This window comes from Macaca nemestrina, chromosome 7 (assembly GCF_043159975.1).
Source record: "Macaca nemestrina isolate mMacNem1 chromosome 7, mMacNem.hap1, whole genome shotgun sequence".
NCBI lineage: Eukaryota > Metazoa > Chordata > Mammalia > Primates > Cercopithecidae > Macaca > Macaca nemestrina.
This window is the reverse complement of record NC_092131.1, coordinates 148,777,243-148,803,050: the sequence shown is the minus strand read 5'-3', so window position 1 is coordinate 148,803,050 and position 25,808 is coordinate 148,777,243. Positions and strand designations below refer to the sequence as shown.

General features: G+C 41.3%; 1 long non-coding RNA gene across 1 annotated transcript; it reads left to right on the top strand.

The window, feature by feature from the left end:
• Positions 1 to 3,987: 3,987 nt before the first annotated feature.
• Positions 3,988 to 24,802, top strand: LOC139355424 (uncharacterized). Its single transcript, XR_011606042.1, has 4 exons — positions 3,988 to 4,476; positions 22,170 to 22,219; positions 22,344 to 22,508; positions 24,561 to 24,802. It is a non-coding gene; the product is annotated as an uncharacterized lncRNA (long non-coding RNA).
• The last annotated feature ends 1,006 nt before the right edge of the window (positions 24,803 to 25,808 follow it).

Sequence of the window (25,808 nt, the reverse complement as noted above, 5' to 3'; positions counted from 1 at the left end):
GTTAGAGGCCTTACTATGGGCCATACTCTTCTTGGTGCTCAGGATACAGTCCATACTCTCATGACGCTCATGTTATTTGGTGAAAAGACAGACAATAAAGAAGTAAACAAATATTCTAATCTGTCAGGTACTGAAACATGGTAATAAGGAAACAAAACAAAGAAATAACATTGAATAAAATAGAGGGCACTGGGGACTCTCCTTCAGATGGAACAAGCAGGGTAGATCTCTCTAAGGAAGTGACATGCAAAAGAATATGTGCTTTTCAGATTTAGTGCTTTTGAGGTGAGACCTAGACATACATGCTTTTAAAAAGCTTCCCGAGATTCTGATGAGCAGCTGGGTGAAGCGGGCTTACCTGAGGCAGTGGGGTAAGAATGTTCACAGGAACGTTCAGCATGGGGCAGGGTGACCTGGCTGGGTGTATGTCCTGGAGAGTTAGTACATAAAGAGGCATGCAGGAAGCTGGAGGCAACTTGGAGGCTTTAGACTGGAGACAGAGAGGCTGTTAGAAGACTACTACATAGTGGTGGAGCACTGGCAGGTGGAATCATATTTGTGAGCTTCTGCCTGCAGAGTTAAAAAGACTTGGAATGAACTGGCATCAAAGGAACTCATAAATTAGGAAGAAAAGATGTGAAGATAAGGATGACAACCAGCTGTGGCCACAAACTCCAAGGCCAACCAGCCGCCACCTTGGATAAGTTTCACAGAATTCCCTTACACAGGAGGTAGAATCCATTTTGGCTCTGCATAAAGCTACAATGAATACAAGTTCCGTAAAAGGCCAGAGATAAAATATTTTAGATTTTGCAGTTACACAGTCTCTGTCACAACTGCCCAACATCATCATTGTAGCTCAAGAGCAACCAGAGACAGTATAGCAGCAAGTGGGCATGACTGTGCTCCAAGGAGATTTTATTTACAAAAACAGGCAGCTGGCTGGTTTGGCTTATGGACAGTAGTTTGTCAACCCTCTTTAATGTGTCAAGAGGTTCTTTAGATGGTGACCCTAGGCTCTAATGGAAGGAAGCCAAGGAGTATCTACCTAGGTATGGTTACATATTATACAAAATTTTACTTTCTTATTTTTCCTAAGCAGCAAGTTTAGACTATTTGTTCCAGCTCTGTGGGTCCTGGTTTTGTGCTTTGTTGGCTGGCACGATTGTGGTAGGTTATACTCACATAGGACAACAGAGCAATATGAGAGTCCCCCTGTGGGGATCAGAAGGTCTGCCTTTAAAGCTCATCCCCCTTCCTATGTGGCTTTACCTCTCAGAGCCTCAGTTTCCTCTTTAATAAATAAAAAGTGTTGGACTAGATGAGTTTCAAGGCCCTGCCTGCTACTAATATTCCAGTTCTCTGTGCTTTGTACGTTTGCTAGAAGGGTGGTGATATTTGATGAATGCAGGCCCAAAGAGAAAAAGGGAAGAGGCAGAAGTCAACCAGTTGAGAAGTAATCTGGGTCTAGATGAGGGGTTTGGCAGTGTGGTTGGAGACGACAGCACACAGATGATAGGTGTTCAATATATGATGTTAAGCACAGTGTTAAAATTAAATGAATTAGCAAGACTGTCTATGTAAATGGCAATCAGATAGATATGGCTACCGTGGGATAAGAAACAGTGGAAGATGATATTGAAATCTCAAGTCTGAAAGACAGAGGCCATTGCCATGTTCAGCTTGGATGAAGGGAGGGGAGTAGATAAATGCAGACCCCCCAAGTGGTAGCGTGGAAGTAAATTGTAAATTCGGGGATGAAAGAGTCTGGCTGGAGATCTTTTAAATATGGCCACATTTACTACCTCAGGTTGACGTCCACCACCCCCACCCAATTCCATCTGATGTATGGCTTTCAGATAAATATTCTCCAACACATAGCTTTCACCCTGTGTTCGACAGCCCAGGAAACTCTGCCTCCATCACTTAACTCCTTGCAGCAGCATTCTAGATCAGTGATTATTTGGCCCACCTGAAATTTTAGGTCCTGTGCTTGCCTTAAATCTCTGCAAAGAAGACTCTTGACATTGCTGAGTGCTGGTCACTTTGCAATCTAAGGCTAGAGATGTCTTCTTGGACACAGGGAGGGCTTCTAACATCCTGCAAGGCTACCACTTCACCCTTCTTCCCACCGTATTCCATCTCATCCCTTGGTCTTAACCTTGGAGGTATTGGAAGCTTTCTTGATCCTTCTTACCATTCCTCAGATAGTGTCAGACCAAACCAAAGTTAGGTCACATGTCCTGATTTCAGATAACAGAGGTGTCAGGATGGCAAACGCTACTATTTGTGAGACAATTCAGTGGGTTAAGGGAGAAGCAGGCTGGGTATGTGAAATGGGGACCTGATAGCCACAGGTTGGAAGCAGCCAGTGCACTGCCTTGTCTAGGCTTTCAGTGCGAAACTCTGCCCTTGTTCTCCTAAGCCTGGTAAGTCAGGCTTTTCTAGACAGGCAACCACAGACCCTCAGTAAGGCATTGCACCGAACTCACCCCTTGTCCCAGACCATGAGAGACATTAACTTCCGTTAGTCGAGAAGAAAATGTCATAAAATATGTGCTTTGAAAACATTAAACGTGCTAAAATGTATACTAATAAAAACCTCCTTGACCACCTATTTAGTTCTTGGCAATGCAAAGAGAATATGAAAGAGTCCAAGCAATATAAGAAAAATTTGGTTAAATGTTCTCATTACTTAGCACACAAAGATTTTAATTGAAAAGTTTAGCAGCATTAAATGTTAACAACAACAAAAACACATATCAGTTTGCATGTTTAGAATTTTCCGCAGCATTAGCAGTTTTGTTTTGGGTTTTTTGTTTTGTTTTTGTTTTTGTTTTTGCATTGATGTATGCTGAGGTTTTATTGTGAGGTTTTTATAGGATTGATGCAGGCTGAGTTTTTTATTTTTTACTTATTGTACATAACATAACATTTGCTATTTTCATCATTTTTAAGTGTGTAGTTCAGTGTGCATTAGACAGATATTTTTATCTCTTTTATGTTTTGTGCATTATCTTGCCTGTGTTATCCTTGGTAATGTTTATTGATTTGAATAGGTATTCAAAGATATTCAAACATTCAGACGGCTGTGTAATCATACTGACCAAATGACAATCGTGACTCTTCTAGCTACTAGTTAGCCTCTTGGACCTCAATTTTCTAGTCTGTACAATGGGGGTAAGGGTAGTATATACCTGTTTAGATGAACTTAACTTCTTGGTACACTGCTATATTCTAAATAGTGACTAGTCATTTATTCAGCAAATATTTATTGAGTTTGTCCTGTATACCAGGCATAAGGCTGACTTGGCATAGATGATTAAAGTACAGTCTCAGTCCTTTGTACTTTCAAAAGGGTAGACATAGATGAAAAACAAATTCTAGTAAGGAGGCTATTATAATGGTGTCTATGAAGTGTCACAGAAGAACAAAGGAGAGGAGAGGGAGTAGGTGGGGACAGGGGGCAGAGAAGGCTTCAAAGTCTTGCTCTTGGCTAATGGCTACTGCACTTCCATGCTGGGAAAAACAAACTGTGCTGAATATTGTGTCCAATGCCTTTTAGTCTCCTTAACTAAATTGTAAACAAACAGAACTTTCCTCCAGAAAAAGAGAGTGAACAAAGCCTTCTGAAGACCAGAAAATGAGGTTACACAGAATCCCCCTGCCCTTGGTGGTGTTCCTGTGCTGCAGGGAACTCACGATTCTCTGTGGGGCCTAGACAGCGGTAGGGTATGAACTTCATCTGACATTCTGAGCTAGTTTCCTAAGTCAATATTCCCATTGAATGGAAGCCATTGATCAACCAAGGGAAGCTGCTAAAAATGGATTCCAGCCTGGGAAAAATTCCCTGGGGAGGCTGTAGATGTCCTGGCCTGGCCTGGCAGGGCTGAGTCCTTTGTGACTCAACTGGGTGAGAGCTGAGGGCTGTTCTACTGTCAAAACCCCAGCCACAATAACCTGGCTCTTGGGTCTCAGATACCCAGCACCTACTGGAGGCAGAGGAAAGAGCTGAAGGAAGAAGCAGGCCCCCCGAGGGTGGACTGGGCTGAGATCGGGTCATCTGCTGGACTCAGCGGCCACACACACCCTAGATAATTCCAGCCTCTCAAGAAGCGTGACTGTAATGAGGGGCTGATGGTGGTCTTGCCGCGTCTCTGCCCTCCTTTCTTGCTTAGTGGCTCATCACACTTTGATGGAGATGAACAATGAGGGGAGGGGCTCGGGGGCCAGTGGGTTAGACAAAGAAGGAAACTGTGCCTTGGCCAGATCCACGCCAATTATGTCTGAATAAATGAATCCACAGTGTGAGCTAAAGAGCCTTCCTTCCCTCACCCCACTCCGTTTTATTTATTTTTATCTTGGTCTGGAAAGTTGGACATATTCCCTGTACCGTCCTGGTACCCAGATGGCCTGTTTGAGTAAGCAGTGGGGAAGAAGGTCAATAATACATCAGCATGCAGAGTCTCCGCTAAGGTCAGTCCTGCATAAAATATGCCATGACAACCTGAGGGCAAGTTTAAAATGGTGCTCCACAGTGGGAGTGGGGGGTGGGAGTGCTGGGGGGATGTACAGATGCTGCCTTTGAGCAATTGCTGCGAAAATGACTTCTGCCCCCCAACCTCGCCCCCCCAAAAGTGTACTTTACTGGGTTTGTATAGTGGGGATATTGGAAAAGTTTTCTTCAAGACAGAAGAGCTCAGGATCCAAGGGAAGACGTTTTTAAGAGAGTTCATCTTTACATATAAATGCCTGCTGTGTTAGGGACTTTTTCAAAAAGAATCAAATCCAATTGTCCCAAACAGGAACACAATGGCTGGCTACTGGGGTATCTCATATTCCAATCGTTGAATTTCTTTTTGTCTCCAGATAAATAGGATTTGAGTGCTGAACTAGGCAGTACCTATGAATTGTTAGCTGTTTTACCATTCATATTCTTAACAGGCCTTTCTGGATTATATTTGGCTTATGCCCATTTAACTAATAAGGATTAACACAGATAAACGTGCATAGTGTCACTGGAAATTTTATAAAGGTTCTGCTTTTCTCATCCTTTTTTAAGATTGAGGGAAAACTCAACAGCACCCTTTTAATGTAAAAATAGAAGAAAAGTCCATTTCAATTTGGGAATTTGTGAATAGTGACACGAATATTCTTGAAGATTGATCCAGTTTGAAGCATGTTGTGCATGGGTTTACTGTTCAACTTGCAAGTAATTTGTAAAGCCAGAGTCAGTCTTGACTATGAAACATTGTATCACTGTGATTGGAATCAATAGTTCTTGCACTGTCATTTGTCACATATTTACAAGCTTGAAAAATAGTTCATTTTGTCCTCATCCCATAACTCAAAAGATTGAATCAGAGCCCTGGAGGGATCTGCCAACAGGACACATTCATTACTGATCACCCGCCTTGGTGAGGCTATAATCACAACCACAGCAAAAATAGAATATAAATAAAAATTAAAGCACTAGTTATTTGGTACGCCCTTAAATATTTTCAGTTTCAAGTATTTAAAAGTCTGCTGGGAGACTTCAATCACCTTCAAGACCTACCTCAGTGACCACAAAGAGAAAATTCACTGAAGCTGATTTTCCCATCATACTATTAAAACATTCAAAGGTATCATTTTTTTTTAAATGAAGAAAAATAAAAATCTAGAGTTAATGGTCCAAAAACTTCATAAAATATACTTCGTCCAGTCCCCTCACATATAGTGCATAAATGACCTTCTGAAATTCCCATGAAAGATTTGTAGAACACATTTAAAATAAATGCTTTCAATTTTAAGATAAAAGATTGATGAATGATAGAACTTGTGTCTATGAAATCGCTAATACCAACTCTCTAATATTTCACATGAAAAGCTCCATAAAACGAAAAGACTGCCCATAAAGTTGGACTACATCTGCTGTCAGAGACAATCAGTAACGAAATTGCAAAGCGAATATTGAAAAGGATGTGAGACGTGCCTTTTGGGTTACAGTAACATGTTTTAAGTCCTCTCTATTCCACTTCTATATTGATAAAGTATTAATGGTTCACGTGCTAGAGGCTAATTCAGTGTCTTTATATAAATCTCCGGATATTAACAGATGACCACGTTGTTCATCAAATGTAGTTGCTAAAATAACCCCAAATCCTAGCTTGGTAGCTAGACTTTTTCAAGCATTTTCTTTACGGAATTCAACCTATGAGCGATCAATTCATTTATCAAGTCTCAAGCTGAGCCAAACTAAAAACTCCAAACTGTTCTCCAAATGCTCAGTTGAGTGACTCTGTGTAGATTATGGCCTGAAATTCCTTTTGCCAGAACAAGGCTGAAACTAATGTCATGTAACAGTCATTGCCTCTCAAACAATCTCTTTAATTTGTACCTTTACATTTAGGTTCCATGACTACCATTTATTATATGAAGTGACCCCATTTCCTCTATCAACATCCTCACAGAGAATGGCTGAAATTTAATTAGAAGTCAGACTGAGGTCAAGGACCTAATCTCTCTTTGTGCTTTGGAAAAAAGATGGGAAGGCAAACCTCATGAAGATAGAGACCTGAAATTGAATATATGAGCATTCAACAAAGCTCTTGATATCTGCTCATCAGCATATCTCCTTTTAGAAAGAGTAGGTGGTGAACTAGGAGATCTGCATCCCTCCCCCTGCAGTGCATTGGACTGTGGGTACCGCTAACCTAGAGATGCCCATCCATAAACTAGTCAGCGACCTAGGACTGTGTGTCCAGGCATGAAAAGATGAGCTGGGTAAATCAGATTTTCTTCCATAAATAGAATGAAAAGTTGCCAGTTGTGGGGGTGGGAGGTTGCTAGAAGTAAAAGCTTTTATAGGAATCTGGCTGGGGCAACAATTGCTGGCTATGTGTAAGATGAGGCAGCTTATCATCAGAAAAAGAAGAGAGTGTAGCAACCAGGGAGGAGATGTTATGAGAGAAAGAGAGAGAAGCGGGTCTTGGGAGCAGCCCCAGCTCTGTGCTTTCCAGAAGCACAGTTGTACAGCTTTGCTGAGTCCCATGAAACCGCTTCTGAAAATGCATGAATCTCCCTCTTTGTTTGGAAGTGGTTTACAGTGAACTTTTGCTTTTTGAAACCTCAAAAAACAGAATGAGATGTATTTAATGTTGTGTCCAAATCAGAGCTAACCTCTCAAGTTTAGGGGACACTGTGCCATTCATTCCATGCATTACTGACATGGTTCTTTGAGGTTCAATGGGTGCTGGAGGTTAGTTACGGTGCATGTCTTTATAACTCTTAGCCCTAATAGAGAAAACAGGATATTCAAGCACAAACAGTAGAAAAATACCTGCAAAATGAATCAGTAGATGTGCTGAGATAGGCTAAGAGTTATACTAATAACCTAAAAAACTAACTGGAAGCCTCAAAGATTGTACTGATAGAAATACCTTACTTATATTTTCGGGACAGAAGCGTGGGAAGATGGCCAAAAGGAACATGCATTTTGGGCAGATTCTAGGAAGAGAAAACTTTGTCCTTTTGGGAAAAAAAGTATAAGGTAGAGTCAATAAAATATGGGTTTGAATTTTGACTCTGCCATGTACTGGCTGTGTGACCTTGAACAAGTTATTTGATGTCTCTGAGTCTTAATTGTATTTGTAAAATTATAATAATTATAACTTTTCTTACAGACTAGTAAGGATTAAATAAGATAATCTGTACAACGAGGGCATGGAACAATGGAATACTTTTGTCCTTTATTGAGACTTAAGGAAAGGGCTTAGTGTCTTCATAACTGATGCTTATTTTCCTGTCAAAAAATCTATCAAGAAGCTGACCACATATGCTACTTAAATAGAATTTTCATAATACAAGGAAACTCAAAGAATTTTGTAAGAATCCTCTCTGGCTAATTTCTGAGAGCTGATTTGGTGACAAATGTTAATACATCCATTTTCCTGATGAGGAAGCAGTTTCTCGAGATAGATAAAACTCAAAACCCAAATAACAGTGTCACATTGGAAAATGAGACTATAGAGAATTTGAGGCAAAATGCCAGACTTCTTTAAGTTTATTGGAAGGACCTGTGATTGTTGCAATGACAACTGATAGATTATTTAATAGTGTGACTGTGAGATCTGATAAAGTATTTGTTCTTTTTGTTTTAGCAGTAAGCTCAAATGTTCAAGCAACAAACTTCCTGTGAGGATATCCATAAATGGCCTTTATTATGCCAATTTCAAAAGTGTATTTGTGTTTATCTACTTAAAAAGGGCATTAGGCAGTGATAATTAATAACACTTTAAGCTTATTATGTCCATTTCTGATATTAATCTATGTATGTGCTAATTCCTCATCTGCCACTCTTAGCAATTGAATCCCTTGTTAAGGCCTCACCCACTTCATTTGTGAAGACAGGTGGAAGATAATTGCTGAATATGTATTTCTTTGTCCTCTGTATCCTAAATTTCATTGTCATGCTTCAAGATCCCAATTGCCCTTGACATTCATCTCTGTGCACAAGAAAACATTTTTATTAATAGTTGAAATAATATATATGAGGGGAGACTCATTATTTATTGTGCCTGCTGCCTTTCTAATTTACTTCATTCTGTTTCTATAATCTGACTAATTTTTCCTGGTACCAGAAGTCATGGGGCATTAACAAGAACAAATTCAAAGAAATACAAACTAAAGAGGGAAATAAAGGAGGGCACTCAGCAATAACATATTTGTCATTGCCAGATGTGTTCTGATTTGTGGCAGTTATGTGGAAAAACTTAAGAATACTTCCCCAAAGTATGAAGGCAATGTGTCATTGTGAGACATCAACGTATAATAAATGGGTTCAGCTATGCATGGAGATAAGCAACCCTACAAAATAATTGGGAAAAAAAACTGCGTGATAAAGAATTAAGTTTAGTCCAAGGAAACACGTTCATCTCAAGAAGGCCAAGCCAGAATGTAATTGGACAAAGAAAGGTAGAAAGAGATCAGCTGAATGTTACTGGGTCTGGAGAAAAGAATGTGTGGTTTGAAGGAAGTAGATCACCTTTCTGTACGTAAGAGAGGAGAACCCGGGAATGAAAGTCTTGTAGAATGGCCAAAGAGTGCTCTGAGTGAATTCTCCTTCTTAAATTCATTCGCTAAAAGAGATTGAGCATTTCTCTGGATCATATAGTATGCTAGGCCCGCAGCGAGTATGGGAGAAGATGGATGAGCTCCCTGACCAGTCCCTTTCCTTGGTTTGTATAAGCGAAGCCTTATTCTCCTGGGCATCTGATATTATCTAACATACTATTTGGCTTATTTTTTACTTTCCTTATTCTCTGTCTTCCCCTGCAACATAATGCAAGTGTCATGAAGATAGGGATTGTTATCCAGTGTTGTCCGTTTACCGTTGTGTCAAGGGTCTAGAACAGTATCTGGTATGCAATAGGTACTCAGTAAATTTGGTGAATAAATGAGTCAGAAATAAACAAACAAGGAACCAAACCTGCACGATAAAGAAAGCTACAAAGAAGAGAAAGAAAACATTCATAGACCCTCTCCCTCTGCCCACATGAGCCACTTATGACCATGCTCATTGTGGTGGATATCCTTTCAGTCACAAAAATTTGCAAGTCTGTTATCCGATGCCTTTTGTTTCACAAACAGCTTTTTTCTTTTTTTACTTAACAATACATTGCATATCCATTCTATAATATAGCTTCATATTTATGGTTACATAGCATACTATTGTTTGGCTTATACCATAAATTATTTAAGCAATTCTTATTGATAAACGGTTAAGTTGTTTGCATTGTTTTGTACTATAGACAATGTTATGTTGAGCCCTTGTATACAAGTGTCTTTACATATGTATCTCATTTTATCTTGGGTATTATTTTTTGAAGATAAACTCACTAGGTTAGACAACATGCACATTTATATTTTGATAAATACTTTCAAATCACCTCCAGGAGCAAACAATTTGTACTAACACCAGAGAAAGAAAAATATGCACTTCCTCCTATACCTACCGACTCTTAGTATTATCATTCTTTCTTATGTTTGCCAATATGATAAGGAAAAATTTGCATTTCATCATTGTCTTGATACACATTTCTTTGATTTCTATTAAGGTTAGACATCATTGTAGGTACACATTAGTGATTTGTATTTTGTGTGTGTGTATGTGCACTGCTTGTTCTTGTCTTTTGCTCATTTTTCTACTGTGGTGGAATAATATTTTTAAACATTTATTATGAAATCTACAGTTTCCCACATTGGCGCATATTGAAAAATTCAATGTAGAAGGCATACAATTGTAGAGTATTTATTTCCCAGAAATGAAAAGTACACATTTACACAGTAAAACAGCATTATATTAGTCATTTGATAGTAGCAGTATATTTTCCAAGAATTATTGCGTTCTGACTTCACAAATCCACTTCAATTCAGCCTTTTATGTTTAGCACAATCTCCACGATTCTCAGACTTGACGGCAAGGTCATAGCAGTACTGAAACAGCAGGGAGATGACACCAGCACTATTTGGAGTGAGATTAAATAGTTCATGTAAATGGGAGCAGCTAGGATGCCATTTCTTCAAGAATGCTGTACTCAAGACACTGAGCCCTCACACTCCTGCATTCTGGATGTGCTTGGGAGTTTGCGTGTTGCCAGATATGCCTATTGACTGCCAGGGAAGAAAAGGCTCAATCTCTCTCGAACTGTGGCTTTTTGCCAATTTGGGAGCAGTGGCAGGGAAACTCATTTACGCTAGTCCCATGTGGCTCTGTGTCTGGTATAGATTGTTCAAATCTCTCGATCCCACCAGAAAACTTATAAGCCTGATGCTAAGTTGTCTCCTGTGTGTCATTTTGGCTCATATGACTTTGCTCAGCCTGTCTTCCTTCCTTTCTGTCCTTAGAGGAACATATGAAAAGGCCCTCTCGAAGGACAAACACAATCCCTAAATATCCCAGCAACATCAAAACTCTGCCATAAAAAACATCATCCTTTATCCATATACCTCCTCTCCAACTAGAGTGAAAAGATGGGCAATAAACTATGCCTGGAAGCTCACAAGTTTCTAGTTTATCAAAAACATAAGGGAAGAAAACTTTGGAGCTGAAATTATCCTCCTCTTTTCTCCTGTTACTGTATGTCTCCCCTTCCATGTGTGTCTCATCCATCCTAGGTCCAAAGTCCTGTTTCTAAATGGGCACTTGCCCCTCATCTGTACAGCTAACATTCCCTGGGATATGGCAGTAGAGGTGACTCTCACCTTCTGGAAATGACGGGCATCCTTTCCTCTAAATGCACATTTCCATACATGACTAAATTTGTTTGTAGATTTTCCAAATAGAAACTGACTTAAACACACTGAAAATCTTAAAATACTGACAACAGATGACTAACAGGATTTTTTTGGTGTCCTTAAGCAACTGGATCTGGTTAAAAATATGGGCCAAGGAGCTACATGTCACACAATTTTGTCCCAGAATTTAAAAAGCAAAATAATGTTTGGTTTCACATTTTATCATATGTGTATTAAAAGTACAGACATATTTAGGATATTATAAATATGATTTTTTTTCAAAATGAGTTATAAATTACAAAATTAGATATAAATTACACACAAAATATATGTAAGAGATACATAACGGGATAAAAGGTACACATATATTTATTTAATGTTCAATTTTTTTTAACAAACTAACAAAGCCAATACAAAAGTAGGCATTCAAGTTCTCATTCTATGTGTCTAAGGTTCATCTTCCCCAGTTTTGACTCTACCTTCCCTGAGATACTAAAGCTTTTTTGGGTTTCACTTGTCATCATTTCAAGACCACAGAGGCATCTATTCCAAAGCTATTATTAAAATTGCTGACGACGTCCTTTAGCATCCTCTTGCAGATTCGAAGAATCATTTCCTTTTCCATAGACTCGTGTTCCTTATTTGGAAGCACTCAATAATAAACAAAGCAGGAAGTGGCCAACGCAGGGCCCCTCTGAAATGGCTGAGCAGTATTCAATCTGGTGGCAAAAAAATAAATAAATAAATAAAATTATGCTGGTGATGAGACATCACTTACATCTATACTCAGGAAGCAGAGAAAGGCCATCCACTCTGGGACCTTATAACAAGGCACATATTAATGTCTCTTTCTGTCTAAAAGGAAGGGTTAGCTCTACTTAGTAAGCAGCCATGCAACACGGAGGTGTGGGCTGAAGAACGCCATTCGCAGCTCCTACATGAAGGTTGGATGCCTTTATGGTGGCTAGGGAAGGGGATGAGGCCCAAAACATTCTTCCTGAGACTCACAGCCAGTGTCTATGCCTTCCATGTGTGTCTCTTTCATCTTAGGCCCAAAGTTCTGTCACTAAATGGGCACTTGCCCCGCATCTGTACAGCTAACATTCCCTGGGATATGGCGGTAGAGGTGACTCTCACCTGGAAATGACAGGCATCCTTTCCTCTAAATGCACATTTCTGTACTTGACTAAATTTGTTTGTAGATTTTCCATATAGAAACTGACTTAAACACACTGAAAATGTTAAAATACTGCTGGCAGCAGAAGACTAATGGGATTTTTTTTTAATGCTCTCTCTTCATCTCTGCCATTGGATGTGAGCTCACGCTCTCTCTCCTCTTCCCAAAATGTCCTCTTGCTGCTTCCCTGACACTTCTGGTCCAGTTTAAGTCTCCTTTCTTCATAAAACCCTCCATGGAGGCAGCATGCTATTGAAAGAGGGTGGGATTTAGAGCCAGAGGGAACTGCCATTTCTTCTGCCATGTCGTAGCTCTGTGGCCTTAGGCAAGTAACCTAAAGTCCTCAAACCTGTCTAGCAGTGGTAAGAATGACATCTACCTCTCAGGGTTATTGTACAGTTTATAAGGCAAGATTGAATGGTCATTGTTTCAAATGATTCATGACGACCTGGGTTCCTTGTACTAGTCTTTCTGTTTTGGTGTGTGCTTGGGTATTTCCACAATAAAAATCTTTTCATAAAATATATGGTCTATAAAGCACCTAGCACATAGTAGAGAACACCCTTCTCCCCCTGCTTTCCTTCTGTACCAATCTTCACTCTCTTCTTCCTCCTCAGAGTGTGTCTGGTATTCACTCCTGCCCTTCAGTTAAGTGTGTCACAGACAGGGAGTATTTGAAGGCTCACTAGGAGCCCAGGATGCCTGCCTCCACCCTCAGCTGCTTCTTGTTGAGGCTCCCAGGGGAGATCCAGCAAGGTGAATGCCATCAGGCAAAGGAGGCCTTGTTTTCTGAGCCTCAAAGTCCAGACCACAGGGTAGGCACCCTGTGAGCCCAGCCACACTATAGGATCTGCAGGACTCCTTTGTCCAAGGTGAGAGACCCTGATTCTTTCTTTGGACTCATCCTAATTTTGCATTTGTAGATACTTCGATTCTTGTAATGAGAAAAAGTAAATGGAAGGGAAAGAGAAAATGTTTCCTCAGAGCCTAAGGCAGAGCTAGTCACAACTACTCACTACAGGATGCCACAGAGATGTCCCCTCCCCCTCAATAGGGGAAGGTGCCTGGCTCTTATTAGGGACCAGGGCTCTTAAGGAAGAAGCCAGAAAATGGCAGACCGTGAGCCCCAAAGAGGAAAAGAGAGAACTCTTCAAGAGGTTTAGTCCCTCCTTTCCTCACTCCTCTTCTTTATGGTCCAAGAAATTCTTGATACTCTCTTCCTAGGAAGAAGCAGAACACAAGCCATGGGAATGGGGTGGGGGGATAGAAGGGAGAAGAAGGAATTGGGAGTATTGGATAGAGGCATGAATTCATCCCAGAAAAAATTAATCTTAGGGTAAAACCATAGATTTGCTTTCTGTCCGGAGTCAGGGAGGGAAGATACTGGGTAGATTAAAAGGAGCGGTGATATAGAAACTGTGATATTGTATAAGGAGGGTGCCTCCATTTCTTGATGATTGACAGATAACCCTGTTTAAACTTCACCCCTCTCTCTGCCCCTTCTGCTCCAGCCCTGGTATATTAGTCCATTCTCATGCTGCTAATAAAGACATACCCAAGACTGGGTAATTTATAAAGGAAAGAGGTTTAATTAACTCACAGTTCAGTTTGGCTGGGGAGGCCTCAGGAAACCTACAATCATGGCAGAAGAGGAAGCAAACACATCCTTCTTCACATGGCGACAGCAAGAAGAATGAGAACCAAGTGAAGAGGGATGCGTCTTATAAAACCATCAGATCTCAGGAGAACTTACTCACTATCATGAGAACAGCTAGAGGGTAACCGCTCCCATGATTAAATTATCTCCCACCCACGAGACGTGGGATTATGGAAACTACAATTCAAGATGAGATTTGGGTGGGGACACAGCCAAACCGTATACCTGGGAAGCTGATGAGAAAACCAGGGTGCTCCCTCCTTTGGCAACAGTGTAAGATTAAAATGATATACGCCCCTGCCCTCATGCAGAAGCTCTCAGTCTGCCCCACATCCTAACCCTCCTCACAGCCCCAGGTCAGTCTCCTTTCCCGGCTCTTTCAAGACATCCTCAGGCCAGTTTGGGAGGCCTTTCCTGCTCTTCCCAGAAAAACCTTAACCATGTCATACAAAACGTTTTATACTCTGTTGGCATGTGTGTAACATGATAAGTCTTAACGCATGAACTAAATTTGGGGTGAGGGTCCTCTTTCTAAAGAGTGACTTCCATAGGAATAAAATGAGGAATGGGTAATATTAGCATTTATGATTTCTGAGCAATGTGATTATGAGAGAATGATTTTTTTCTTTTACTTATCAGTTTACTCTAATGCAAATGTCTGCAAACTTTTTCTGGAGAGGACCATATAGTACATATTTTAGGCTTTCTGGGCTATGCAGTTACAACGACTCAACACTCGACTCTTAGTGTGAAAACAGCCAGAGAAAACACACAAACAAATGGACATATTCCAATAAAATTATACTTAAAAAATTAGGCAGAGGGTTAGATTTGGCCTGCAGGTAACAGTTTGCCAACTCCTGATCTAATGTTTCTGTATCACAGCCTGTTATTTGCATGATTAAGAAATATAAACATTTATAATAGTTAAAAAATTGGGACACATTGTAATCTTAATTAAGATTAAGACCTAATGGTTGACTAACACACACCTAATGTTTGGCTCTTTGGGAGATGATAAAAGGAGATGATGAGAGCTGTCTTTCTTGCTAGCTATGGTTTCCTAGCTACGGCCTACTTACTTACAGAGGGAAAGTCTTTGAGTCCTAGATTATCCTGCCCATCCACCATGAGATGCTGTGACATTGGCCCTCTGACCTTGCCAAAATTAATAACTGCTACAGTATCACAATTTATAATCTAGAATAAGAATGCACATCCTAAAAAAAAATCAATTGATCCCAGCCCTCTAGGAGTCAGAGAATAAATCTGAATATCTTAGAGAAAGCTTCTGATAAATTCAATAGGGTATCATTGAATGACCATGACTTGGTTTTCCTTTTCCTTAGATTTAGGTTTTCCTGATTTGTTTCTGCTCACAGGGCTGGGACCTTGTAGGAGAGTGAGATGGGCTGAGCAGCTCCAGAGGAGTCTACCTTTTGCCCAGTCACTCTGGGGGAATTGCCACCGCAGTTTGTATTTCATCAAGGGAAAATGCCGACCACACTTCCAAAATGCTGCTTTGGTCCTGGCCTCATTCACAGGCTCCCGGTCATCTCTTTTAAAGTGTGTTTCTCTAATCAGCTGGCTTGCTATGAAGGAAACACCAAGTGTGGCAGAAATTGTCTTCCTGTTGGGAGAACAGTGGTAGAGCAGGTGCTTGAATGTGGGAATGTCAGAGCTCAGAGTGAAGGCAATTATTCTCCCCTATGTAGCTCAGCAGGGAAGAGAAATTAGCAAGGAAAAGGCAGGCAGCTGCTCTTCCCCGGGTGTCACAGCAGCTGCGATGAGAGGGCACCACACACACCTGGGCACACACAGCCCGTGCTGGCCCCTGTAGGGCTCGGGGTCCAGTACCCAGAATTCTGGCATGTGCTGCAGAGGCCTGTGCCACAAAGGATCTGGAAGGAGGCTGATTACTTCTTTACTCCGTGCAAGGGCTGCAGGTGAAACCAGTAGGATGATGCTTACGCATCTTCCCAAGTGGGGACATTTTTCAAAATCAAAATTAGCGCAGAGGAATAATATTCTCTCCCCGCCACCTCTAGATGCTCATCCATTCAGGCTCAGTTTTTATCCAAATCAAGTGACAAATCTAATGGTGGCTATTCTACTTCCTATTAGATAATCCAAATGTCAGGGAACCAAACCCACTAATTTGGTGAGAATGGGATGACTTGCACCCAGCTTTCTCTCAGTGAGGGGCAGTCCCTTCAGATTTCTCAGGAGCATGCACTATCAACTTCAGCCGGACCCTGGTGATCAGGAAGGCTCCAGCTGTTCTTGGAGATTTCCTGTGTGAGGATTCCTGGTTCTTCTCTGCCCTTTGAACTGTGTAGCATGGAAGGGGTTAAAGATTTTCACAGAGGCCTGAGAGAAGGAGCACTATATTGGCCTAGAAGAAATAGAATTTTCTAATGTAAGCACCTGTCGTTTCTGTGTGGCTAGGCAGTCTTATGCTGCATTTTAAATTTCCAGAATTCTTTTGTTCATAGGTAAAAATAAGAACTATGTTGGGCCTACAATTGTTCAATTCCTAACGGTGTTAGTGACTATATTGGCTCAGCGCTGTAAGAAACAAACCTCCAAGTCACAGTGGCTTATCACAATATATATACACTTTTCTCATGCATGTGGAAGTCCAGTGCAGATGTTTCTGACTGGCAGGTGGCTTTCCTCCACATGGTCATTCAGAGACCCAGGCCTCTTCTACTTTGTGGCTCTTGCCTCTTTTGGAGCCACAGAGTCCTCTCCTGTCACTGAAAGACAGGGAACAAAGTAAGGAGAAGGCACATCTGCTTTTTATTCACTCAGACCCAGAGGGGACACAGATCACTTCTGGCTATGTTTCATTCATGAAAATTACTTTGCATGGCCACACCTAGATGACAGGTGACTGTGACATGTAGTCCCTGGCTGGGCAGCCACTTCCCAGCAACAAACTGATACTATGAGGAGGGAACATGGATCTGGGGTGATCAGCTGGCTGTCAGCACGCTCATAGCCCTTTCACACGCACCCCCCAGAGCGGCCCGCTGATGCTGCCGCTCACATCCAGGATGACGGTGCCCGAGATACTGCTGCATTTTGCCGTGTCCTTCATTCTCACAGGTCGTCAGGTAGCACTTTTGCTCATGCTTCATTCTGAGGTAAAGGCAGATGAGGATCTGGAGTGGGAGGAGTTCTCAGCAGGAAGGCCAGCTTGACTGTTTTAACAGAAGTCAATAATGCCTGCTGTAGGACTGGGCTTCCTTAGGGTCTGAGGACATGAGAGGGCAGAGTTAATGGTCACCTGTGTGAGAGGTGCAGCTGCAAACCTGAGGCATGAGACTGTCCTGGGAGGCAGAGCAAGATGGTCTGTGAGTAGAACTCTTCTGAGACCACTGGAGTTTCAGTTCCTTCACACCAAGCATGAGTAATAAAATAAACATTTAAACAAACAAATCCATGGCCAGGCATGGTGGCTCACACCTGTAATCCCAGCACTTCGGCAGGTTGAGGCCAGCAGATCGCTTTGAGCTCAGGAGTTCCAGACCATCCTGGGCAACATGGCAAAACCCCATCTCTATAAAATATACAAAAATTAGCCAGGCGTTGGTGGCACATGCCTATAGTCTCAGCTACACAGGAGGCTGAGGCTGGAGGATCGCTTGAGCCCGGGAGGTGGAGCTTGCAGTGAGCTGAGATCGTGCCACTGCACCCCAGCCTGGGTGACAGAGTGAGACCATGTTTCCCAAAAAAGCAAAAAGAAACAAACCCCTGTAACAATGTCATTCCAGATTTGAAGTTGACTATGTATGTTTTACAAAGCCCAGGCCAGCTGTGGAATTTCCAGTTCCTTCGGATCCATTTTAACACAATTCCTATCAGTTTATCTTTCATGCTTTTCTTTTCCAAAGTCTGACCCAGGACATTTACATTTCTAGGACATAAAAAACAACAGCAACACAAAACTGTTCCAAGTCTTTTTGGATCTATTCTCTCCTTGTTCCTCAGAAAATTCCTGTGGGCTACAAAGTTCACAGAGCGTGAATGACACAGGATATCTAATGTCACATGGCTGACTCAGAACAGCAGTAGAACCCAGACGCCTCATGTCCCAAATGTTCCCAGTTGCCCTAAATGTCCTGACTTTCAGGATCTAAATTTAACTGGACCACGCTACCTTTCTCATCTCTTTCCCGATCCATCTCACCCAAGAAATTCCTGTTCAAAGGACCTTGTAAACACCGAGCAATGAACCATTTGATATAATAAGAAATATATATTCAATCTTCGTCCCCAGTTCCTGAAAGAGAACTTCTAAAACCCTTGGAATTTCTTGAGTGGTAGGAGGGATAGAAGCATCTTTTAGTATTTGTAGCAATGAGCTTTAGGCTAATGACGTGATTCTTGGTGGGCCCTAGATGGCCTCAGGAAAGGGGCTGGTTGCCAGAGGAACCAACCATGTGATTGGAGGGTTGGAACTTTCAGTCCCATCCCCTGACTTACTAGGAGGGGAGAGAGGCTGGAGATGGATTTTGATGAAGTAGAAACTGCTCATAGTAAATAAAAAGCTTTCCTGAGTTCTGTGAGCCATTCTAGTAAATTATTGAACCTGAGAACAAGGTTGAAGGGAATCCCCCCAACTTTATAGCTGGTCCATCAGAAGAACATGTGAACAAGACTTGCTGGTGGCATCTGACATGAGAGTACTCTTAGTCTGACAATGGACCTTGTTGTTCTGCTCCTGTAGACTCAGGAGGATGGGAGGCAGCAGAACGGAATGTGTGAGTGTGGACTCTGAAGCCCATTAACACATGTTCAAAACTTGGTCTTGCACATAATAGCTGTGTGATCTTAGAGAAAGTACCTTACTTTCTGTGCCTCAATTTCCTATCTGTAAAATGCAGATGATAACCTGCTTTGTAGGTTATCAACTGCATTTTAAAATAGGATTAAAAGTATTGGCAATATAAGACACCCTGAACTGTGCCTGCCACATAATTAGTACCGCAGAAGCTTTTGCTACTTTGTAATGCACATAATTTGCCAGGTCTGGCTTATCAATGAATGTTGAGAAATCAGCCAGACTGTCAGGAAAATCCTTCTCAGCCTTGCATGCTTTCTCAAATCCATATCCTTGGTTGGACTCACCTAGCTATAGTTCTCTCCAGGGAAACAGGAATAACAGGGAGTAGAAACTATGCTACCCAGTAACCTGCACCTGGTGAATGGCTGGATTGCTCTACTCCTGATACTTTGGTTCTCCTACAATTTATTGTTCAAATCCAGGCAACATTTGAGAGTCCAGTCGTATTAAACTGAGTGGGACACTCTGTCAACTGTATTCCTAAGCCTAAGTATTAAACTGAATGGGACTGTCTCCCAACAGCGTTACTAAGTGTATGTCCTGGTTTGTCTAGGGCATTCCTAAGCTAGGAATTGTCACCCTAATTATTGCTGATTTGATGTGTGACTATCCCAAGGTAATAATTATAATATTTAATTCAACAACAGCTCACAGTCTATCAGGTGCTTATATATGCTGTTGACTTCTTTCATCATACCTATGAAATAGATTTTATTATTTCCCCATCTTACAGATGAGGCAATGGAGGTATATTGATGTGCTAAAATTATACAAATAGTAAACAGCCGCACTCTATTCTACCATATTATGGTTGCCCCTATTCCCAAAGACCTCCCAGTTCCTGAACACTTTCAACAAATTTGGACAATCATTTGACTGAACTGTCTGCTCCACGTGTTTTCAAGATTCCCTCATCTTGTCTCTGACCAGTGATAGATCCAGATTTTATACTCATTCATTAAACTAATTTTAAAAGTTATTTAAATATCTAAACATTAAATATTTAATGTTTAATATTAATATTTATTTAATTTATGAAATCTAATAAATATTTAAATATTTGAGTATTTAATATTTAAATAAGAATTATTTAAATATTAAATAAGAATTATTTAAATATTAAATAATTAAATAGATGTGTTTGTTATTTATCTTTTTCTAGGCCATAATATAGGGAACATCATTTTGGGGAAGAGAAAGTTTTAATTTGGCTCTACCAACCATTAACTGTGGGATCTGCCTTAAGGCTTTTACATTCCTTACTCTCATGAAAATCTTATTCTCATGCCTGTATATGCTCCTGCAATTGTGAGCATTTCCTTATCTGTAAAATGGGAATAATAACATTTATCTAGTTGTAGGAATTAAATGAGATGTTATAGGGAAAGCACTTAGCAAACAGTAAGTGCTAAAAATAGCAGTGAATAATTATGTTAATTACTACCCATAGACCCAGAAGAACCATCGATGAACTAATGCGTGAACAAATAATCAGAAACCAAGAGGTCCTAAAAGAAAATGCTCCATAATTCTCTCTTTAGAAACGTATTATACGCTTGCATCAATATGCAAAGATATATATGCAGGGATTTTTATCATTACATTATTTGTAAATACAGAAAACACAGTATCTTTGACTTTGGCTAATTGATGATCGTGTCTCTCATACTGAACTAGATGCACAGTCTCCTTACTTTGTGTGAATGGAAGCATTCTATGTTTGGTGACCAGAAGCCTCATTGAATCACCACAATAGAGAGTTACAAACCCACCAAGCCCCAGACCCGAGCCAGAAGAAGACCTAGAGCCCTTGGAATGAAGTGGAGTTCGTGTCCCCTCAAGGAAGGATCTTGCTACACTGTCAAAAATGTACACTGTAAATCCCCCTCCTAGATTCCTCTGTGATGAATGTCAGTGGGAAATAATGGCCACCACATGCAAGACTGTTAATGGCCCAGACACTTCAGAAATAAAGATTTAGGTTATCCCACCACCCAAGGAATGCCTCTAGGCAATATACTTGCAAAGGGTAAAGGAGTATGGAATGGGTAATAGAAGAAGGTAGTTATAAATACCACATATAATTAGGTGACAAGTTGCAGAAACAAAGATTGTAGTAGTTATCAGCATTTCTTCCATATTTTGATCTAAATAATTTACCTAATATCAGTCAGTTCTGTCTTTCCCTTTCCCATTCCACTAATGTGAGATGTGTTAATAGTCGTTACACCTAAAACTCAGTATGCAAATTGCAAGCTATCCAAAATGGAATATGACTTAGAAACAAAAATAACATCAGCCAGTATGTGTAAAATGATGTGTTCTCTTTTGTGGAGAGGGACAGCGTATTTTGATTGGAGGATGGATGCGTTATGTTTGGTGTAAATAAGATTTTATTTTTGTCTTTATTTGGAAGTTCAGTATGGTTAACAGAAGTGCATACGGAAGCCATGTGACCAGGGCTGGGCTGCGATGGCTTTGTATTTTGTCATCTCTGCTAAGCTGGAACTGTGTTTCCCAGAATTCCCTTTCCCATATGACTCTGGACTGGGTTTGGCCACAAAAGATATTAGTATAAGACTTGGGAAATGGGAGTTAAGCACCAGCCTTTTCCTGCTCTGAAGGTGGCTGTAGGCACTTGACAGGTCGTGCACATTGTTGCTGAGCTGCTGGCTCACCTGTGAGGGTGAGGCAGCACCAGCCTTGCCATTCCTCCAGCTCCCGTCAGATCCCCTTCATGTTCCTGGGCCAGGTATAAGTGCAGATCCATGGCAGAAGGTGTCAGCTTTTGCAGGTCACCTGCGTCATCATGCTAAGAGTCATTGAGAGACAGTCATAGATTCCAATCTGCTATGGTCTCTCTTACTTCATATCTGGTTTTCTTTTCCAACAGTTTTTGCAGCTGATGTAGAGTGGCTTCAGCCCAGCACCAGGTTCAACAGCCTTGCATGGATTTCTTCACCACATCCCACAATGGTGAAAAGTCTATTCCTATTAATGATCCTTTATTCTATATCACTCATAGTGGTTCTGCTTCTCTGAATAAATGCTCCCTAATGCACTATGATTTCTTTTTTTATTTAAAATCGTATTCTGGTTCATAGCATGATGGAACAAATTATGCTTTTCACAAGCTTTGGTTCTGGAAAAGACTTGGGACAATACCCAGTTGAATGGGTTTCAAACTTTCCTCCACTGTCTTCTAGGTTTTCCTGAGATTCTTCTGGGCTCAAAGGTAGATGGTGGGTCACAGCAGGTAAGACTCCTCCACTCCGTTAAACCAGCGAAACCTCATGTTTACCTGTTTCATTTTGTGTTTCTGTTTAGCTTTCTTTTGCTTTAAAACAGGAACCTTGTCTAACCCCCTTATTTCCGTTAAGGGACTTCAGGGACAAAGAGCCCCAAAGTTAACAGCTAACTGCTGAGTGAGATCTCAGGACCGCGGGTTTCCATCCAAGGATTCAGCCCATTCACCGACTGCGCTAAGAGAGAATTGTGCTGTTTCTGCCAAGATAACTCAAATTACACTCCAAGGCCAGTGGGATGTGGGTAGATTGGCTTCAGAGCCACCCTAAAGGGGCTTCCTCAGATGCTGCTCATTTTCTCCCAGATATGCAAGGGACGCTTAAAACCCTTATTATTAGTCCTTCCAGATCTCTGTAGCAGGACCTGAATGAAAAAGAAATGAGAAACATTCAGGACTTATTTATTTCCCTATTTAACTGAGGTAGTTTCTTTTCTTTCTTGAAGAAGAGGCATCTTGTTCCCTTTAAATCCACTTAGACAAAAACTAGATGTTATTGACAGAAGGCCTGTGATATGCATCTCAGGTTTTATATGGGGATTTTCGTTTTGTCACATCCAGTTTAAGCCACCAGCCTAATTTAATTACAATTAATGAATCACCATTTACCCTGAGGCAAAACCAGGTTTTCTTGCTGAGGAGGTGTTCAGTGCACAGCATTCAAATTCATGACCTAGACCTCAAATTAACGGGCTGTCCATTAAGAATGGATGAGTGGCTTTGAAGACTGCATTTATCGGTTGTCGACAGTGGTCTCCTGCAGTCCCCAGTGGTCCCTTTGGAAGAGACTATCAGGACAAGAAGATGCTGCAAGGGGAATGTCCAGGGCTACCTAGTGCCAAGTGGGGGTTCATTACAGAACAGCTTTGTCCTTGTGGGGATGGATTATATGAAGTGGTGTTTAGTTTTGCCCGCCCTGGTTATGAGAAGAGGCTCTGTCTCAGCTGCAGGATTTTCTGTACCCAGAAAGAAATCAACCTGCTGAGAAATTGGATCCTTCCCACAGCAGGGGAAACTTCCATCCTGTATCCAACCTCTAGGGTCTTATTGTTGGGAAAAAGCTAATGGGATGTAAGAGACAGAGTGCATTGGATGACAAGGTCACCTTTTGTGATTAATGGAACCCTGGGAAACTGAAACTCTGGGCACAAAGCCTTCCCTGACTTTTAAATTAAAACCAAAGGGTTTTAATGTATTCAGTAAGAATTTGGTGAGCACCTACTTTCTGTCCAAATCTTGAGATATTTAGACAGCAATGCCAAGGAGTAGAGTACTAATTGTAACTATGAGGGGTACAGACACCCTTGGGCCGGGCTGGGAAGAAGGCTCATATTGTAGAGTTCTTCATCATGCAATGTTTGCCAGAGTTGATTATTCAGCTGGTATCATTGGCTGGCTTCATGGCCCTTTCTTCCTTCCATTGCTCCATTGGTCAAAGAGGGTGCCATTCCATGACAGAAAAGGGACATTCCTAGGTAGAGGTTATGGGAGTTGTGCTTCCCTGCTGGAACTCCAAAGGTGCGGGACTTAGATTTTTAAGACACCTGCTTGGCACATCAGGGAAGTGTCTCAGGTGCTGTAAGCTTGACTTCCAAAGGTGAGAAGGCCCGAGGGCAGGTAGGCGTTCCTGGTACTGACTTCAGGAAGTACCCAGGCTGCAGCAGCAGGGCCCACAGAGAAGCAGGACACTGCTTTGCCTGGAGAGGTAAGATCCTGTTGGCAGTGAGCAGGAAGAATTGCTGGGCAAGCCTTCCCATTTGCAGTGTTTATCGAGTGTATGGGTGGCTGTGGTTGTTTTTAGTAGAGCACTGCTCTTCTACTGTCAGTCCTTAACTTGATTGCCACATGCTTTGCCCTTTCCTCTCTGCTCGTGTGGTGATGACTCCCCACAACTGCGTGCCCTTAAGTCTCCAGTCATAGAGTCCACATTGGCCTTCCCCAGACTGACTCCCTGGGCTCTCATCACTCCTGGATCCCTGGCCGATCCTCACTTCTCCCAAGAAGTTGCAAATTAGGTTGTGATATATTTATATTCTCTTCCAGTATCTACCTCTGTTGCTCTCATGCAGTCGAATCCTGATTTGAACAATTTCCCTCTTCAGGGTGGCAAATTACCCTACTGCCTCTCTTTCAAATTATTTGTGGAAGTCCAAACTGGTGAGCTCAACCTTCCTCCAGAAACCCTCTTTTATTGCCTCCAACCAGTCCCTCTTCTAACAGCCCATGGCACACATTATGAGCTAACTCTGAATGTCATATTTTAACATTTGATACATACTCTTTCATTCAACAGGACAGAAAGGAGCTTGCAGGATCATATGGAAGTTAATAAACTGGTTCTTGCCGTCAAAAAGCTTATGATCTTATTTGGGAGACATCATCATCATCATCAGCATCATCACCAACGCTACCATCACCACCCCCTCACACACACTCAATTATATAGCAAGACGATGATGCAAAAGTTGTACACGACAACATACCATAAATGCCAAATGAGTGCTCTCAGATCTAAGTGTGGGATGAGCAGAGTGGAGTAAGAGTCTGCAGGCTGGGTGGTCAGGACACAATTTACAAGAGTGATTGAAGCTTGTCCTAAGAGAAGAGTGAGAATTAGATAAGATTCAAGTTTGCCACAATGCTACAACATCACATTCTCTACTTATTCAATGTGTGTCGGGGTTATCTCCTCAGCTAGACTTCAACATTTTGAACATGGAAACCCTGTCTCAAGTTCTTTTTGAATCAACGTCTTCTTGGGGTGTATGCCAGAGACATGCACTGATTGATTCAAATTGAATTAAGTCACACCCTGAGGCATTTGTGCTGGGCTTGTCCACACAGGAGAGAATGTGAGGTCTGAGGTCAGCTCAAGGAAAATGCCATCTTTGGGCAAAGATCTAGCCTTTCACAGGACACCTAGCCTTTCACAGGAAATGCAAACTTTCCTTTTTCTGAGCAACTGCAGCATGGTCAGAAATTGTTCCTTCTAGCCCACACCTATCTAGTAAGACCAAAGGTGTCTGTGCTAATTATTCTTACAATAATTACTGTCTGATTATCACTTTCCCTGAGACAGAATTGCCATGAAGCTTAAGGTGGACGGACTCTCGCTTGTCTGGATACCTTCTAAGACCTTGTACCTAATAATTTTAAGTTCCTTTTTTTTAAAAGAGGGCCCTCCTATTTGTACTGGCTTCATTTCCCCCACCCCCAAATTTGGATCTTTTCCTAAATGCTTTTTCCATGGAAGCTTCATAATAGTTTTATGAGGTAAATTCTACATAATTTGGACTTTATCAAGAGTCCCAGAGAGGTTAGCTGACTTGCTCAAGGTCACACAGCAAGTTAATAAAGATACAACTTCTATAAATTAATTTCAAAGCAGAGATGAGATATTCTTATAAATTATCCAAGATTATACTTTGGAGACTTTTCATTTCCTCTCCAGACAGTGAATATGAGAACACAGCATTGAGTAATATCATGTCCTTTCAAAGCTACCTTCTGCCTGTAATGTGAGAAGCCTGGGGTTGCTATC